Source organism: Pseudopipra pipra, chromosome 1 (genome assembly GCF_036250125.1).
Source record: "Pseudopipra pipra isolate bDixPip1 chromosome 1, bDixPip1.hap1, whole genome shotgun sequence".
Taxonomy (NCBI): Eukaryota; Metazoa; Chordata; class Aves; order Passeriformes; family Pipridae; genus Pseudopipra; species Pseudopipra pipra.
The window spans coordinates 43262990-43275131 of record NC_087549.1 but is presented as its reverse complement, the minus strand read 5'-3'; the positions used below and the strand labels follow the sequence as shown (position 1 = coordinate 43275131).

General features: G+C 43.8%; 1 protein-coding gene across 4 annotated transcripts in view; it reads left to right on the top strand.

Annotated features, from left to right (window-relative positions):
• Positions 1-258: 258 nt before the first annotated feature.
• The window catches only part of DTNA (dystrobrevin alpha), a 226237-nt gene continuing 214353 nt past the window's right edge, over positions 259-12142 (top strand). For 3 of the 4 annotated variants that reach the window (XM_064653808.1, XM_064653837.1, XM_064653786.1), the window contains exon 1: positions 260-445. The gene's annotated coding sequence lies outside the window, so the exon portion shown is untranslated. Of the gene's footprint in view, positions 446-12142 lie in introns of all 4 variants that reach the window. The other variant, XM_064653912.1, reaches the window with a different exon arrangement.

The following is a 12142-nucleotide window of genomic DNA, read 5'->3' as shown; positions in this document are numbered from 1 at the left end:
GCGCCCCTGCCCCACGCCCCACTACGTCATCGCTCCCACCGCCCCTCTCCGCCGGTGCTGGTGGGGGAGCGTCCCTCGAGGGGGGCGCCGGGGCCGGGCAGCGGCTTCGCCGCGGCTTCAGCCCGCGCAGGGCGCCGGCGCGTGGCGTTGGCGCCGGCGCGGTGCGGCGGGCGCGGCTGCGCAGCGCGGCGGGGCGGGCGCGGCGGGCGGGCGGCGGGGCAGCTCCTGCGCTGACACCTGCAGCATGTGCCAGGAGCTGCAGCGGCAGCGGCCGCCTCTGCCTCTGCGCGGCGCGGCCGCCCCGCTCCGGCGCCGTGCGCGGCGCCGGCGGAGCAGGAGCAGGAGCGACTCCCGCTCCTCCCGGCGCGTCCCTCCTCCTCCTGCCTGGCACCGTGTGCCGGCGGCGGGTGCACGGTGACCTTACGGAGCGTGCATTACCTCACAGGTAAATATCAGCTGATCCGCCCCGGCGGCAGCGGCGGCGGGAGCAGGCGGCGGCGGGAGCACACAGAGCCTTCCCGAGGTAGCGATCCCGGCCGGGGCAGCGGGTGCGCGGTGCCGGGCGAGGGGCGCAGCCGCCTGTTGCCGTGCACCTAAGCAGGGCGGGGGGGCCGGGGGTTCCCCGGCAGCGCTGCTGTCCGCAGGTGAGGGGCGGCCTCGGGAGGGTGGGGGAGGTGTGTGTGGGGGCTGCCCCTCCGCCTTTCCCTCCCTCCCGGGGCCGCCCCCTGTGGGGTTGCTCGGCGCTCCCGTCTGTCCTCGGGCGCTGCTGGGGCGCTCCCGGTGTGTGAGTGTGCACAGGCATGCGGCGCGGCCGGGCTGTCTCCCAGTCGCCCACCCAGCCGCTCCGTGCAGCGGGTCCCTGGAGACCCCCCGGGGACCCGGCAGGCTGTCCCTGCCCGGCTGCTGTCGCCTCTTGCAGCCGGCTGAGGTAAAAGTGACGAAAGGACGGCGCCCCGCAACGCAGCAGCGACTGCCTTTTACCTGTGCGTTCGGCGGCTCGCTGGCAAACTTTGGTGTTGGGCAGTGAAAATCTCGGTCATTGCAGCCAAACTGGGTTGTACTACTCTCCCATGCCGAAGACCAGCTACCACCTAAAATGAAATACTGTTGGCGGCCGTTGAATCTGTTACTTACTCACTGGATCTACTTCCCAGCATAGGTGATACCTTAGGTAGTACTTTAAACATTGGTGGGAAACAGTATTGCCTGGTAATCCTCGATAGATACTGGTGATCCACGAGATGTTAAAAGGAGAGGTTCACCAAGTAAGAAGCAGCATCACAAATTTGGTGCTCTTAGGCGTTCAATATAGTGTTGTGCTCAAAGTTTTGTAACTTACTGTTCAGTTCTGAATGCTGTACCTCTGCTCCTCCTCTTGTTTTTGGGATGTGGAAGTAATTTAATAATGGGGGTAAAGGTATGGATTCTACGGTTTAACACTATCATTAGCTATGGAGCTGTTTTTGTAGCTTTTATCTGGATACCAGGTGGTCTTTCACAACTGTGAATTTGCACACAACTGGACTAATAGAATGATGGCAACTAGAGAGTAGTGAGTGCTAGATTTTTAAATCATCCCGGTTTCTGGATGTCAAAGGGTAAGTGAGCATGAAATAAAAGCCAATTCCATGTCTATTTTAAGTGCATGTCTTTATATTGCTCTTCAAAAGAGAATGATCCTACTGACACATTTTTAGGTTTTGCCGTCTTGTTGCAGTCACCAGTCAAGGTCCTATATTTATTCAAAATCCATGGTCATTGGAGTAGATATTTTTGTGGTTTTATGTGAATTTTGTTTTTTCTTTTTTCACAAGGCAAAGTTAAAATTCAAAGAATAGAATGCCAAAGAATAAATCTTTCCTTCTTATAGCAAGTCACACATAAAATACCAGCTCCTGGCTTGACCTCTCAATGGGATATCACTGTAGTCAGAATGAGGTGCTGTAGTCTTGCAGTGGTGGTAGTAAATAGGAAATTACATATGTGTGCAGACTGTGATCCCAAGAAAGCAGATATTTTATGCATATAATACTTAGTATATGTGGTTCCCCAATGGTGTGTAATCATTTCCATGAGCAGTTTTAAGTGTGTTACTGATTGTGTGCACAAGTGCCCCGGGATGGCTAAACTGTGCAGGCTAAACTATAGAAGATTCAGCTCTCTCTAGGGAGTACCTCAGGACCCAATCCTGAAAACAAACATGTGGCTTTGATCTCTGCGTGCCAGGGTAACCCACCAATCCTGAAAAAAAAAAAAAAAAAGCAGGAAAAAGGCATAGGGTACATTATGGTAAGTGCTGGATAGCAATCCATTAAGATTCAGAGCAAGGTGAAGGATGAATTGTTTTGGTTTGTTTGGCTTTTGAAGGTTTAGTTCTTTACTAATGATTCCCTTGATTTCTACAGTTGTACGCTGTCAGAGACCATAGAATAGATTGTCTCCTCCTGTCCATTTTGCCCAGTGTAAGTCCATTCAGAATTGTCTTTAAGGGTCAGCACTGATCTGTCTAACTTCCATGCCAGGCAAATAATCAGATATAATTGCACTGAAATCAATGAATATATACTGACATGAAGCTGTGAGAAGAAAATTGGCCTCCTGGTGTTTTATATTTGTATAGCCAAAAGCCAAAAATAGCTGTCATAAACACTGCGTGTCCTTTTGGAAGAAACAGTCAATGCCTATCTTACAGTTGTCCAGAAAATTTCTTCTGTTTCAGCAGCTTTGGATTAGGAAAGTGAAGGCAGCAGTCTTGGAATGAGAACTGTTCCAGAGAAACTTTTTGTTCCAGTGACTAATCTCCTTCCCTTTAATTCCATGGTGTTAATCTTAGCGTGCTCATATAGAGATTACTAACATTTGGCAAGGGACCGCTTTCTTAAACAGGACTCCTTGTGTGTTGCCAGGTGTAAGAGGGTTAATTCAGTTGACTGTGTTTTAAACTTCTGCTCTTTACATTAATTATATATATTCTTATCTCTAGGCATAACAGCAAACTGTAAGTAGTATGGAATGTTACATTCCAATTAGTTTCACAGTGCAAATGGCGATTATAGTTGATGGGTAAGTCTGACATGTACTGCATGACTTGTCATGTTTTTCCTGGAGAGAGGGGAGTCTTGGGTCTGAGTCACCGTGGAAGAACATGGAGCCCTGTAGGCACAAAACTGGTGCAGTGTAGTGATGAGTCAGATCTCTTATCTTTAAATTTGGTATTATGTGGTATTCATGCATGGGATGCGTTGCATTTGTTGTGCACCTAGGCAAGTAACAGGCAAAAATCTCAGTGAGTCCTCCAACTCGCCTTTCCTTTGCAGAGTTGGTCCTGCTTCTATTGAAATGAAAGGCTGCTGGTTTAGATCATGGGGGAAATAACGGTGTATTACCTTGTCGAGCAAATCGGGTCTGCCAGGATATACTCATTCATTTCTTACATTGTTTCAAGTCCAGTAGTAATATGGCCTAATACTTAAATTTTCACTTTTTGCATTCTGGATTTGAACCAGCTTTTTCAGACTTCTGCAACTGGATAAAGAGTAGAGGACTAAGACCAGTGCTGCATCTTCATAGGCCCTGGTATTTGCTTAAGCTAAATGACTTTCATGAGCATTACTGTAGAATGATAGTATTGTTTCTGTTTCCAGAGGAAGCTGATGTTACTGCTAAGCTAATGAAAATAATTGAAATTTCTTAGAAGTGTTAGCTTCAGAAATATGTTAAACAGCGAGAGTGAGGACTGCTCACTCAGCTGTTTTCAGAAACAAAACAAAGCCTTACATCAGAGGTGTCTTCACTTAAACACTTACTGTGAACTTCCTTGAATAGCAATCATTAATAACACCGTCTTCTCAAGCTAATGGAGCATGAAGGTTCCTTGATTTGTAATCATTTGGGAGCAGATGCTCGAAATTCTGTCCACTTGCAGAAACAGCACAAGAATGACACTTTTGCTGAAAATGGAGGGGGGGGAGCAGCAGGGAAATTATGTGTGGGACAATTGGAATGGCCTGGAAGAGTGTGGTGCAATGTCTCCCTCTCCTACATCATTACAAAAGCTTCTAGAGGGACCGTGTTTGGAAAAAATTACATGAGCTTTTTATTTGAAAATTGTAGCAGAACATTATTGATCTGTATATTTTTAAGCTCTTGTATGTAACGACAGATGTTAGCAACTGGTTTTGGAGTAGAGGGTACGTGTGTTCATGGTCTTGCAAAAAATGCTTCTGTCTTCTCACATTGCCTTAAACTGTGAAACTCTTACAATGAAAGCATTGAAAACCATGCAGGAAAGCTGTGCCAATTTAGGTCTAAATCATACAAATTCCAATTAAAGCATAAATGCTTCATCTAAGTGACAGGTACCTATTCTATTCTCTAGATGTGCAGATAGCTATAGTGTCTCTTGTGGAGAATTCAGTGCAGGGACAATTTAGCAGTCTCAGCAACTGAGATAAAATGCCAAGTCACTTGTAAAAACTTGGAAATTTCAGTGGTCTTTGTGCCCTGGTGTAGAGATCAACAAACCTGAGACTGGTTGCACTGATGCTGTTGACTTCGGTAGAGCCAGGGTTTTGCCCTACTACTTAAAACATCCGAGACTGAAATTACGGGGCTAAATCTTTCCTTCATTTATGATGATATAAATACAGTCTTAGTGTATTTTCTTCCTCCCACTGAAGAGAGAAGAAGATCACAACTGTAGTACTTAACGTACGGCATATCCACAACTGCTGCTAGGGAATATAATTGTGTTATACAGTTCTTCTACTATAAAATGTGTGACGTCATCTCTTCCTGGAACCACTATATTTATACTGATTATGTGAGAAGTACCACTGTCAGCTCACATGCCTGTGCATGTGTCACAAGCACCCAGAGGGAAATTCTGAGCTGTACCTTTCATTGTACAGAGACTGCATTTGTACAGGGATGCTCTCTCTGTATAAACAGAACAGCCTGTAAAGGGAAATACAGAGATTTCTATAATTGTTCAAAAGAGATTACAACGTAACAGAATTTCATCCTATAATGTACAAAGTACAAAAATAAAGGCTCTTTTCAGTTAAATCTTCGACCAGATTGATGTCAAGAAGGAATGCAGTATCTCAAATGGTTTGGTCTTTTTTAGTCTTCTTAGCGGGAAGAGATGTTAGAAGAGCCATTCCAAATTGAAGTAGAAGATACATGTGGAATTTCCTCATGTAGTTGTCTGGATGTCTCTGCTTATTTTACTTAAAATGAAATTCAAACTTGATTTTCTTTTTTCTTGGTGCTGACAAGCTCTGCCTTGGCTTAGTTGTCTAAAGAGGTAACAGCAAGTAAAATGTCGTGTGACAGCAATGTCTATAAACTGGTTTGTGATGTAAGAATCATAATGTAAGATTTTTATTACATGATTAAAATTAGGAGGGGAAAGGAAATCTTTCTACGTTGTTTGCAGCTTTTGAAAAGTTCAGCCAGAACTTGCTCCTGATCACCAGCTCCTCGCAGGTGTGAGTGGAGGCTTGTTTAACTGGTAAGACTCCTCCATAGTTTGACCATGTTGGTTTAAGTAAAAGCATGATATAATTTTGCCCTTGGGCCTTCCTGAGGAGCTGCTGGTTTAGTGCCAGAATTTGCGTGTCATACTTATGGGTGAATAGACCCATTGAACAGTGAGACCACGTTGAACAGTTCATCCTGGCTTGTGCAGGAAGGCGGAACTGTGTTTGCATCATACTTGACACCAGGGAGGATGGGTGAGCTGATTCCGTCTGTGAGGAAGAGCCACACTGAGTGCTAGGCTCCTAGTGGCTAAGTCCACAGGTGACTGGAGGAAAGGAAAAGTGGAAGATAAAGCAGCATTTTCTGGATTGTAATTATTGCCATTGGAAGATTAAACTCCCAAAGCAAATCATGACCCACCTCTGTCTTCACATAGTACAAGTAGAAAAGATCAGTTTTAATCAGAAACATGAAAGGGAGCAGCGTGCACAAGATGCTAGGATGATCTTCCTGGAAAGATCTGGGCTGAATTGAAGATCTGACACATGTTGTTCTGATCTTGACTCCTGGTTCCTGGGCAACTATAGTTGCTCACCAAGTCTACACACATGTGGAAGGAGCTGCCTTTTTTAGGCCACTTGTATATGCCCTTATGCCTCGCAGAATTGCCCTGTGTAGTGGCTGTTCACATCTATTCAGTTGTCTCACAATTGCCCTGTTGTACTTGATTGGTGCCAAAGTCAGAGTTAAATGGTGGTTGGCCTGTGCTCAGCTGCAGCAGCATTGTCCACTATAATCACCTCCAGAAAGTAGGTCTGGATCACAGTCTGAAGTACCAGTCAGCTCTCCTCTTTTCTTTCCTCTTTGAAATCCTCTTTGCTTTGGTGTGCGTGTCAATGAGCGTGCTCGTGTGGTGCGCCACACAAACTCGAGCTGCGCTGGGAGGCTTTTGCCTCCCTGGAGAAAGAAGGGCTCTTGGCTGCCCACCAAAGCCCATCACGACTTGACAGTTACGCTTTAGTGGAACGGACCGACCAACTTCTCGGTGGGCAGAGCGCCAACCTAACAGATGGGCCTGAATGTGGGCAGCCAGCAAAGCACATACATATGTGTAGATGTTGATAATTGTATGTATGGGCATAATAAATAGGGATCTTGGCAATTCAAAAAAAGTTGCCAAAGCAAAAGGCTGAGTACCAAAGTGATGACCCGAAGAGAGACTTCTTTTGAGGAGCAGGCATGTCAGAGAGCTCAGAGGAAGGATCTGTGCTTTCCTTGTTGCTCTTTGCCTGCAGTTTTGCAGATTATATAATAAACAAAGGAGGCTATTTAGTCTTTTGAATCCAGGCACTCTTCTTACTACAACTGGGAATGTGGAAAATGACACTTTGCTGCAGTGAATCCCTTTACAAACCACTTGAAGCTTGCTACCAGCTCAGATTCTACCAACACAGCTACTAATACAGCTTGAGATCAGTGGAAATTCGTGCATGCCAGGCTTTTTGTTTTGAATTGCATCGTGAAGTATGAAATACTGCAATGAGCAAGAATTGCATGGAAATCAGTTATCAGTACAAAATGTAATAAATTTTCTTTATAGGTCATAGCTTCCAAAATCTTTGTGTGTAGCTAGCTAGACTCCCCAGCTAAGCTCCTCCCATTGATGGCAATCAGCTAACAGGCTATATAATAATTGATAGTTAAACACTTATAAGTCTTTTTAAGACCTAAACATTAGTTGCATCTCTACAGAAAGGACATAGGAAAGCTAGGTGGCAAGAACATGTCTGCAGATGGATTTGGTTGCAGAAGCCTGTTTCCCTAATTTTTTTCAATGTGATGCTGAAGAATCACCTGGCCTTGCTGTCTTAGGGCACACAGGTGTCTTGCTTGAAGGTCCAACTCTCCTTATTAGGAGAGAGCACTTGTGGATTACAGGGTGAATAGCATCACATACTCAGCTGAAAATTGCCATAGGCTTCTCTTCAAATTCTGAAAGGTCCGTGGACACAGTTTTCTTTGAGCTGATAAGGCAAACCAAAGATCTGTGATTTTTGGCAAAATCTGTAATGGGCTCTGGATACGCTCAGTATAAAAGTAGAGATTCAGCTATATCTTTCTAGGATCCTCAAGTTAGACTGGCTGGAATTATTGGGATAAGAAAAATCTTTTCTCAAATCCTGGAAATAAATTATATTTATCTGATCTAATGTAATCCCTTTATGCTTAACTTGAAGACATGGCAGCTGTCTGTGTAACTCCCAAATCAAGTTGTGTGGTTGCTGATTTCTAAGTGCACACAGTCCACAGGGAAATTCTGCAAGCCAACAAGTTAAATGTACCAGCAGACCTAGGGAGTGTGTTTTGGCATAAAGAATGGGACCAGGCTTTTGGTGGGGACTGACCTACCTGATGAGGCGTCCAAGATGAGTATGATGAAAGCACTATTTTGAAGAGGGGGAATAATGATGTGATTTCTTAGGGCCTGGATTTCAAAAGGCGAATAGCACTCCTGTAGGTTTCAGAGGCAAGTACTTGCTTCTGTAATGGAAATGGTGCGTTCTAAATATTGAATGGAAGGATGTGTTCTGGTCTGAGTATAATGATGTGTACACACTTTTATTAACTTTTTATTCTTATTTCAGTCTTTCAGATGTGTTTACCATGTGACTTGGCTCATTTTTTCCCTCCTTAAATATTAACCAAAACAAGCAGTTTAATGGTGGTGTGCACTAGTTAAGGGGAACTAGAGAAATGTAAATTGCCTGTGTGGGAATTCTGCAAGTTTTGACTCATTAATTCCTGTCTCCTTAGCCCACATCTACCATTTCCCTTTGTGCAGGCTAGGAGGAATATAGCCTTTAAGTCTCAAGGGGTTTTATCAGTTTTCTTATCACCTGCATTCAGCTGCTTCTGGCAGGACTGTTAGAAAAACACAGGTGTAGTCCTCCAAAGGATTGGGAGAGGGCAAAGGGAAAGAAAAACAGGATGGAGGAGGAAGATTGTTAAAAAGGGAAAGTGGTATGGAGAAAGATAGTATGTGAAAGGAGAAAAAAACAATGCAAAAGGGAAGGGTAGAAAGAAAGAAAAAAGCCTGAAACCAGTAGAAGGAAAGAGGGAGAGGAAAAAGGAAAAAAACACCCAAATCATCAGATGAGAAGGACTGTACTTTGTTAATTAAAATTAGCACATGCTCCAGCTAAGTTTCTTTTCTCTTAAAATGACAGAGCACAACTCATTTTGCAAAGGCTTCTTTGGAAAAAGGGTGTCTTTTGACCTTACAGAACTACTTACATGAGGAACTGTCTTGGGAATATCTTTATGGATTGAAGACCAATGTTTTCAGGAGCAGGGTCAAGCTGTATCTGTTTCTGCCAACGGACAGATTTCCTTTTTATTACTGAATCTGCTGAAAAGGGAATATACTTGTCCTCAGTTAAGTGCTGGCACTGAAGAGAGGAAGGTAAGTTGCTGTATGTTTCAAGCCGACAGACAGGCACATTGGAAGTGCATCACTCTGTGTTCTGTATAACCTTCTGCAGAGAAAGGTGATACATACTGTCAAATACTGTAATATTAGAGGGACTGCTTTTGTAGTCCCTGTTTTTCCAGACAGATACAGAAGATTTAAAAGCAGTCAGTGTTTGTGAACACTGCATCGGCCTACCCTAAAAGGTACTTTGTTAATTTTTCATTCATAACCCCCGTTTATCGAGTCATATTAAGACCGAAATTATTATGGGCAACTGCATGGAACTTTTTTTTCACAGAAAAGGTAAACAATAGTTATTGTACAAGATTGGTAACTTAAAATGCAGCTACTTAGTACATTTCTCTGAACTAAGGATTAGCCAGTCATCCTTTTTAAGCAGAAAAATAGGTAGAATACCTCCATGTTTTGGTGAAGGGTATATTTCATTTGTCCCATTGTAGTGCTCTTCTGTATTTCCTCAGGGAACGCTACATTTCTGATACCCTAGGAGCCCCATATTGGTACTGCTGTTTGCATTTACACATAAATGTTACCTGTTTTACTTTTAAAACAAGCTAGCACAAAGATAATTATTCCCGCACAATTTGTGGCCTTTTTTTTTTCTTTCAACACATGAAAGCACATTGTAGGGCTTATAAAACTCTCTTGATTTGTTGTAGGCAATCAGACTTTTGATGGTGCGCTTGACTATCAGAATAAACGACTTCTTTACTGTAAGCTCCGTTCCAAATAATGAATGTAATGTTAGTGGGCTTACTGAAGCAGTGGGCTATATTACAGTGACTGCAAAGCATGGAAACCCACTGTGTCTTTCTGTCATAAAAAAGCCCTGCCTGTCCTGTAGATCCTATGAAGAATTTGTAGAGATACTTGAAAGGATAAAACACTGTATAAATTCCTAAAGTTCAAAGAGAAAATACCACTCAGGATAAAAAAGGGAGCTTAGCCCAGCAGCAGCTTAACCATATATGACAGATCTAGTGCTAAGTCCCGCGCCATCAATGCAAATGCTTCTGGAGTTCACCATGTAGCCAGATGGAAAGAGTAGAAGAAAGGCATCGAGGACACTGACATGGGGAGGGGGGCAGAAAGAAAAGGCATGTGCTTCCCAATAAATGACTCTTATTCTCCGGGCAGGATACGAACAGGAAAGGTTTATGACATGCGCGACGAGATCCTGTGTTGCATTTCCTGTGAGCATTAATATGTGTTTGTCTGCATTTCTGTGCAAGTGCTATGCCATAAATAAAATTGGGAACTGTGGAAGTTTGAAACTCTGTAATTCCAACACAGGGATAGATTACACCAGGCCTGAATGATGCTTTTGAGTGCTGAGACTTTAAAAACTCATTAGCTATGTCCTCCTTCCTGTGCCATATAATGACAAGAACATTGGATCAAAGTTGATCCCCTTCAGGCCATCAAAAATGCAGTAAAAAGGCTGGTTTAGAGGTCACACTTCCTTCTAGGTAGTTCTCTGTGACCTTCAATCATCTCTGTACATGTCCTGCAACCAATTGTTTTCCTGTCTTGCCAGCTCCACAGAGAAACATCCCATGGAACAGTCAGCTGAGCCGTGCCTCACACTGGCCTGCCTCCTTCCCTCTGCAGCACAGAGCTGGTCTTGCATGCTCTTGTCCTCTACAAGCCCAAGCATCTTCTTTCCCATTTTGCCAGTGGCGCTTGGATTTAAACTGCTCTGTGTTATCTCAGCTACTGCTGCACCTTGATTGTGGATGGCAAGTGAATGTGCAGATTATCTCAGTAAATAGTTGCGCTAGTTGTCACACCAAACGACACAAAACCTGGCTTTGGCAGGTTGCTGTTGCCGTAGATGTGCAGGGACAGCTTGTGTGAGTGTCCGAGGAAAGGAATGACACAACAACATTTTAGCAGCTGTGCTGGTACTGTATGCTGCTTTGGGCTTTTTACCCAGTGCTCACAGTCTTCATTTCAAGTAGTGGGAACCTTTGGAAGGTAGGAAGTGCTGTTGTATCTGGAAGACCTTAATGTCAAATAAAATGGACACATAGCACTAAGTGCAGTCCTAAGAAAGGTGTGGGGTTGCGGTCACTGCTATGAAATGAGCATGCTTGTTGAAGGCCATATTGTGGCTTTTTGGCCTTTGCTGATGACCACAGGTATAGAAAGGGTTCATATTACTTTTGTTTATTTGTAGAAAAAGGAGGAAAGATGGAGCTCCGTCTCTGTTCTGAAGCTAAAGCTATTCTTTATTTCCCATGTTTTGGGTTTTTTTAGGAGACTGCTACAGTGTATTCTAAGCAGTCACAGGAGCTTTAACGACAGCTGTTTTGCTTGAAAGCCTGTATCTGTCGGTGTCTGTAACATGGTTTGATGTAATCCTGTGGATTTCCTCATGTTTAAGAGAGCTGCAGTCTTCTTTGCCTACCAAAACACATTTAACAGTTGAAATTTTAGCAGTGAATATTTGTACAGTCTACCATTTTGCATATACTCTGATGATTCTACTGCTTATGTATTTTTAATACATTTCTCACCTTATTGTGAACAATCAGGTAAGGACATGGCTTAGGAAAATATGGGAGTTTGGAAGAAAAAGAAACAAATAAAAAAAGAAGAAACAAAACTAGAAGAAACCTTTGTAGTCCCATATCTCTGCCATTTGCTGTTTATAACCAAGGAAAAATATTTAAAACCAAAGTTGTCTGTCAGAGCAGAATTTATGCCTATGACTCAATCTCATCTTACTACTCAGATGTTGAGAAGATTTGTCCTTGAAACCCAGATTTCCCTTACATATACCGACATGTGTTTTGCAAGACCTTGAAATTACACAATGGAAAGAGAGGTGAAAACTGCTGCCAAATCTACAAATGGTCACAGTTATCCAGGGCTGACCAGAAGCTTTAATTTCCTGCACTACAGTACTGCAGATGAAACCGTGGAGCTGCGGTGTGCAGGCAGGTTGTCGGCACCGCCCAGGTGGCTGCTCCTCTGGCCAGGTGGGGAAATGCAGGTGTACCACTGAAGGCAGGATGTGGATGTTATCATTCCTTGGACATCAGCAGACAGGCCGTCACTTTCCTCCCATATTTTGTACCCAAAATGCTTCACATTTTCTCAAGCAGAGATCTCTGAAAGAGGAAAGTATCAACTGGCACAGGGGGTCCTGCGGCTGCCTGG